The sequence below is a fragment of the Procambarus clarkii genome, chromosome 13, assembly GCF_040958095.1.
Source record: "Procambarus clarkii isolate CNS0578487 chromosome 13, FALCON_Pclarkii_2.0, whole genome shotgun sequence".
NCBI lineage: Eukaryota > Metazoa > Arthropoda > Malacostraca > Decapoda > Cambaridae > Procambarus > Procambarus clarkii.
The window spans coordinates 27635703-27643195 of record NC_091162.1 but is presented as its reverse complement, the minus strand read 5'-3'; positions in this window follow the sequence as shown (position 1 = coordinate 27643195).

The window sequence follows — 7493 nt, the reverse complement described above, 5'->3', positions numbered from 1 at the left end:
CACACTCGGCCACATAATGGCTCAGCAGGTGTTGAGTGCCGCTCACACCCGGCCACATAATGGCTCAGCAGGTGTTGAGTGCCGCTCACACTCGGCCACATAATGGCTCAGCAGGTGTTGAGTGCCGCTCACACTCGACCACATAATGGCTCAGCAGGTGTTGAGTGCCGCTCACACTCGGCCACATAATGGCTCAGCAGGTGTTGAGTGCCGCTCACACCCGGCCACATAATGACTCAGCAGGTGTTGAGTGCCGCTCACACCCGGCCACATAATGGCTCAGCAGGTGTTGAGTGCCGCTCACACCCGGCCACATAATGGCTCAGCAGGTGTTGAGTGCCGCTCACACTCGGCCACATAATGGCTCAGCAGGTGTTGAGTGCCGCTCACACTCGGCCACATAATGGCTCAGCAGGTGTTGAGTGCCGCTCACACCCGGCCCCATAATGGCTCAGCAGGTGTTGAGTGCCGCTCACACCCGGCCCCATGAAGGCTCACTCATAGACTCCAGCACCTGTAAAATGGTGCCTGAGATACGTCCAGCTTGAAGCTTTGTTCGTATTGCTGAGTGGCACCCGCCTACACCCCTTGCCATGACCGGTGCAACATAGCTATATTGGACTGATATGTGTTACATTGTCTTGATACAGTGACTCTTACACTGTCATGATACAGTGACTCTTACGCTGTCATGATACAGCCACTCTTACACTGTCATGATAAAGCGACTCTTACACTGTCATGATACAGCCACTCTTACACTGTCATGATAAAGCGACTCTTACACTGTCATGATAAAGCGACTCTTACACTGTCATGATACAGTGACTCTTACACTGTCATGATACAGTGACTCTTACACTGTCATGATACAGTGACTCTTACACTGTCATGATACAGTGACTCTTACACAGTCATGATACAGTGACTCTTACACTGTCATGATACAGCCACTCTTACACTGTTATGATACAGCGACTCTTACACTGTCATGATACAATGACTCTTACACTGTCATGATACAGCGACTCTTACACTGTCATAATACAGTGACTCTTACACTGTCATGATACAGTGACTCTTACACTGTCATAATACAGTGACTCTTACACTGTCATAATACAGTGACTCTTACACTGTCATAATACAGTGACTCTTACACTGTCATAATACAGTGACTCTTACACTGTCAAGATACAGTGACTCTTACACGTAATCCTTGCCCCTATCACTGAGGTGTTATCTCACAGCCGGTGATATCCTACCCCATACTGCTGGCCTGCCCACCTGTCCCATCACACCATACTGCTGACCTGCCCACCTGTCCCATCACCCCATACTGCTGGCCTGCCCACCTGTCCCATCACCCCATACTGCTGGCCTGCCCACCTGTCCCATCACACCATACTGCTGACCTGCCCACCTGTCCCATCACACCATACTGCTGACCTGCCCACCTGTCCCATCACCCCATACTGCTGGCCTGCCCACCTGTCCCATCACACCATACTGCTGACCTGCCCACCTGTCCCATCACACCATACTGCTGGCCTGCCCACCTGCCCCATCACCCCATACTGCTGGCCTGCCCACCTGTCCCATCACACCATACTGCTGACCTGCCCACCTGCCCCATCACCCCATACTGCTGGCCTGCCCACCTGTCCCATCACACCATACTGCTGACCTGCCCACCTGCCCCATCACCCCATACTGCTGGCCTGCCCACCTGTCCCATCACACCATACTGCTGACCTGCCCACCTGCCCCATCACCCCATACTGCTGGCCTGCCCACCTGTCCCATCACACCATACAGCTGACCTGCCCACCTGCCCCATCACCCCATACTGCTGGCCTGCCCTCCTGTCCCATCACACCATACTGCTGGCCTGCCCACCTGTCCCATCACACCATACTGCTGGCCTGCCCACCTGTCCCATCACACCATACTGCTGGCCTGCCCACCTGCCCCATCACCCCATACTGCTGGCCTGCCCACCTGTCCCATCACACCATACTGCTGACCTGCCCACCTGCCCCATCACCCCATACTGCTGGCCTGCCCACCTGTCCCATCACACCATACTGCTGACCTGCCCACCTGCCCCATCACCCCATACTGCTGGCCTGCCCACCTGTCCCATCACACCATACTCCTGACCTGCCCACCTGCCCCATCACCCCATACTGCTGACCTGCTCACCTGCCCCATCAACACATATGCTGACCTGCCCACCTGCCCCATCACCACATACTGCTGACCTGCCCACCTGCCCCATCACACCATACTGCTGCTCTGCCCACCTGCCCAATCACCCCATACTGCTGACCTGCCCACCTGCCCCATCACCACATACTGCTGACCTGCCCACCTGCCCCATCACCCCATACTGCTGGCCTGCCCACCTGCCCCATCACCCCATACTGCTGACCTGCCCACCTGCCCCATCACCCCATACTGCTGGCCTGCCCACCTGCCCCATCACCCCATACTGCTGGCCTGCCCACCTGCCCCATCACCCCATACTGCTGGCCTGCCCACCTGCCCCATCACCCCATACTGCTGACCTGCCCACCTGCCCCATCACACCATACTGCTGGCCTCCCCACCTGCCCCATCACCCCATACTGCTGGCCTGCCCACCTGCCCCATCACCCCATACTGCTGGCCTGCCCACCTGCCCCATCACCCCATACTGCTGACCTGCCCACCTGCCCCATCACCACATACTGCTGGCCTGCCCACCTGCCCCATCACCCCATACTGCTGGCCTGCCCACCTGCCCCATCATCACATACTGCTGGCCTGCCCACCTGCCCCATCACCCCATACTGCTATCCTGCCCACCTGCCCCATCACCACATACTGCTGGCCTGCCCACCTGCCCCATCACCCCATACTGCTGGCCTGCCCACCTGCCTCATCACCCCATACTGCTGGCCTGCCCACCTGCCCCATCACCCCATACTGCTGGCCTGCCCACCTGCCCCATCACCCCATACTGCTGGCCTGCCCTCCTGCCCCATCACACCATACTGCTGACCTGCCCACCTGCCGCATCAGCCCATACTGCTGGCCTGCCCACCTGCCCCATCACCCCATACTGCTGGCCTGCCCACCTGCCCCATCACCCCATACTGCTGACCTGCCCACCTGCCCCATCACCACATACTGCTGACCTGCCCACCTGCCCCATCACCACATACTGCTGACCTGCCCACCTGCAGCATCTCCCCATACAGCTGACCTGCCCCATCACACCATACTGCTGGCCTGCCCACCTGCCCCATCACCCCATACTGCTGGCCTGCCCACCTGCCCCATCACCACATACTGCTGGCCTGCCCACCTGCCCCATCACCCCATACTGCTGACCTGCCCACCTTCCCCATCACCACATACTGCTGACCTGCCCACCTGCCCCATCACCCCATACTGCTGGCCTGCCCACCTGCCCCATCACACCATACTGCTGGCCTGCCCCATCACCACATACTGCTGACCTGCCCACCTGCCCCATCACCCCATACTGCTGACCTGCCCACCAGCCCCATCACCACATACTGCTGGCCTGCCCACCTGCCCCATCACCCCATACTGCTGACCTGCCCACCTGCCCCATCACCCCATACTGCTGGCCTGCCCACCTGCCCCATCACCACATACTGCTGGCCTGCCCACCTGCCCCATCACCACATACTGCTGACCTGCCCACCTGCCTCATCACACCATACTGCTGGCCTGCCCACCTGCCCCATCACCCCATACTGCTGACCTGCCCACCTGCCCCATCACCCCATACTGCTGGCCTGCCCACCTGCCCCATCACCCCATACTGCTGACCTGCCCACCTGCCCCATCACACCATACTGCTGGCCTGCCCACCTGCCCCATCACCCCATACTGCTGACCTGCCCACCTGCCCCATCAACCCATACTGCTGGCCTGCCCACCTGCCCCATCACACCATACTGCTGGCCTGCCCCATCACCACATACTGCTGACCTGCCCACCTGCCCCATCACCACATACTGCTGGCCTGCCCACCTGCCCCATCACCCCATACTGCTGGCCTGCCCACCTGCCCCATCACCCAATACTGCTGACCTGCCCACCTGCCCCATCAACCCATACTGCTGACCTGCCCACCTGCCCCATCACCGCATACTGCTGGCCTGCCCACCTGCCCCATCACCACATACTGCTGGCCTTCCCCATCACCACATACTGCTGGCCTGCCCACCTGCCTCATCACACCATACTGCTGGCCTGCCCACCTGCCCCATCACCCCATACTGCTGGCCTGCCCACCTGCCCCATCACCCCATACTGCTGGCCTGCCCACCTGCCTCATCACACCATACTGCTGGCCTGCCCACCTGCCCCGTCACCACATACTGCTGGCCTGCCCCATCACCACATACTGCTGACCTGCCCACCTGCCCCATCACCACATACTGCTGGCCTGCCCACCTGCCCCATCACCCCATACTGCTGGCCTGCCCACCTGCCCCTTCACCCCATACTGCTGGCCTGCCCACCTGCCCCATCACCCCATACTGCTGACCTGCCCACCTGCCCCATCACACCATACTGCTGGCCTGCCCACCTGCCCCATCACCCCATACTGCTGGCCTGCCCACCTGCCCCATCACCCCATACTGCTGGCCTGCCCACCTGCCCCATCACCCCATACTGCTGACCTGCCCACCTGCCCCATCACCACATACTGCTGGCCTGCCCACCTGCCCCATCACCCCATACTGCTGGCCTGCCCACCTGCCCCATCACCACATACTGCTGGCCTGCCCACCTGCCCCATCACCCCATACTGCTGGCCTGCCCACCTGCCCCATCACCACATACTGCTGGCCTGCCCACCTGCCCCATCACCCCATACTGCTGGCCTGCCCACCTGCCTCATCACCCCATACTGCTGGCCTGCCCACCTGCCCCATCACCCCATACTGCTGGCCTGCCCACCTGCCCCATCACCCCATACTGCTGGCCTGCCCACCTGCCCCATCACACCATACTGCTGACCTGCCCACCTGCCCCATCACCCCATACTGCTGGCCTGCCCACCTGCCCCATCACCCCATACTGCTGGCCTGCCCACCTGCCCCATCACCCCATACTGCTGACCTGCCCACCTGCCCCATCACCCCATACTGCTGGCCTGCCCACCTGCCCCATCACCCCATACTGCTGACCTGCCCACCTGCCCCATCACCACATACTGCTGACCTGCCCCATCACACCATACTGCTGGCCTGCCCACCTGCCCCATCACCCCATACTGCTGGCCTGCCCACCTGCCCTATCACCACATACTGCTGGCCTGCCCACCTGCCCCATCACCACATACTGCTGACCTGCCCACCTGCCCCATCACCACATACTGCTGACCTGCCCACCTGCCCCATCACCACATACTGCTGACCTGCCCACCTGCCCCATCACCACATACTGCTGGCCTGCCCACCTGCCCCATCACCACATACTGCTGACCTGCCCACCTGCCCCATCTCCCCATACTGCTGACCTGCCCCATCACACCATACTGCTGGCCTGCCCACCTGCCCCATCACCCCATACTGCTGGCCTGCCCACCTGCCCCATCACCACATACTGCTGGCCTGCCCACCTGCCCCATCACCCCATACTGCTGACCTGCCCACCTGCCCCATCACCACATACTGCTGACCTGCCCACCTGCCCCATCACCACATACTGCTGACCTGCCCACCTGCCCCATCACCCCATACTGCTGGCCTGCCCACCTGCCCCACCACACCATACTGCTGGCCTGCCCCATCACCACATACTGCTGACCTGCCCACCTGCCCCATCACCCCATACTGCTGACCTGCCCACCAGCCCCATCACCACATACTGCTGGCCTGCCCACCTGCCCCATCACCACATACTGCTGACCTGCCCACCTGCCCCATCACCCCATACTGCTGGCCTGCCCACCTGCCCCATCACCACATACTGCTGGCCTGCCCACCTGCCCCATCACCACATACTGCTGACCTGCCCACCTGCCTCATCACACCATACTGCTGGCCTGCCCACCTGCCCCATCACCCCATACTGCTGACCTGCCCACCTGCCCCATCACCCCATACTGCTGGCCTGCCCACCTGCCCCATCACCCCATACTGCTGACCTGCCCACCTGCCCCATCACACCATACTGCTGGCCTGCCCACCTGCCCCATCACCCCATACTGCTGACCTGCCCACCTGCCCCATCAACCCATACTGCTGGCCTGCCCACCTGCCCTATCACACCATACTGCTGGCCTGCCCCATCACCACATACTGCTGACCTGCCCACCTGCCCCATCACCACATACTGCTGGCCTGCCCACCTGCCGCATCACCCCATACTGCTGGCCTGCCCACCTGCCCCATCACCCCATACTGCTGACCTGCCCACCTGCCCCATCAACCCATACTGCTGACCTGCCCACCTGCCCCATCACCGCATACTGCTGGCCTGCCCACCTGCCCCATCACCACATACTGCTGGCCTGCCCCATCACCACATACTGCTGGCCTGCCCCATCACCACATACTGCTGGCCTGCCCACCTGCCTCATCACACCATACTGCTGGCCTGCCCACCTGCCCCATCACCCCATACTGCTGGCCTGCCCACCTGCCCCATCACCCCATACTGCTGGCCTGTCCACCTGCCTCATCACACCATACTGCTGGCCTGCCCACCTGCCCCATCACCACATACTGCTGGCCTGCCCACCTGCCCCATCACCCCATACTGCTGGCCTGCCCACCTGCCCCATCACCCCATACTGCTGGCCTGCCCACCTGCCCCATCACCCCATACTGCTGACCTGCCCCATCACCCCATACTGCTGGCCTGCCCACCTGCCCCATCACCCCATACTGCTGGCCTGCCCACCTGCCCCATCACCCCATACTGCTGGCCTGCCCACCTGTCCCATCACCCCATACTGCTGGCCTGCCCACCTGCCCCATCACCCCATACTGCTGGCCTGCCCACCTGCCCCATCACCCCATACTGCTGGCCTGCCCACCTGCCCCATCACCACATACTGCTGGCCTGCCCACCTGCCCCATCACCCCATACTGCTGACCTGCCCACCTGCCTCATCACCCCATACTGCTGGCCTGCCCACCTGCCCCATCACCCCATACTGCTGACCTGCCCACCTGCCCCATCACCCCATACTGCTGGCCTGCCCACCTGCCCCATCACCCCATACTGCTGACCTGCCCACCTGCGCCATCACCCCATACTGCTGACCTGCCCACCTGCCCCATCACCCCATACTGCTGGCCTGCCCACCTGCCCCATCACCCCATACTGCTGGCCTGCCCACCTGCCCCATCACCCCATACTGCTGGCCTGCCCACCTGCCCCATCACCCCATACTGCTGGCCTGCCCACCTGCCCCATCACCCCATACCATCGCACAAGCTTTTAAGAAACATCTA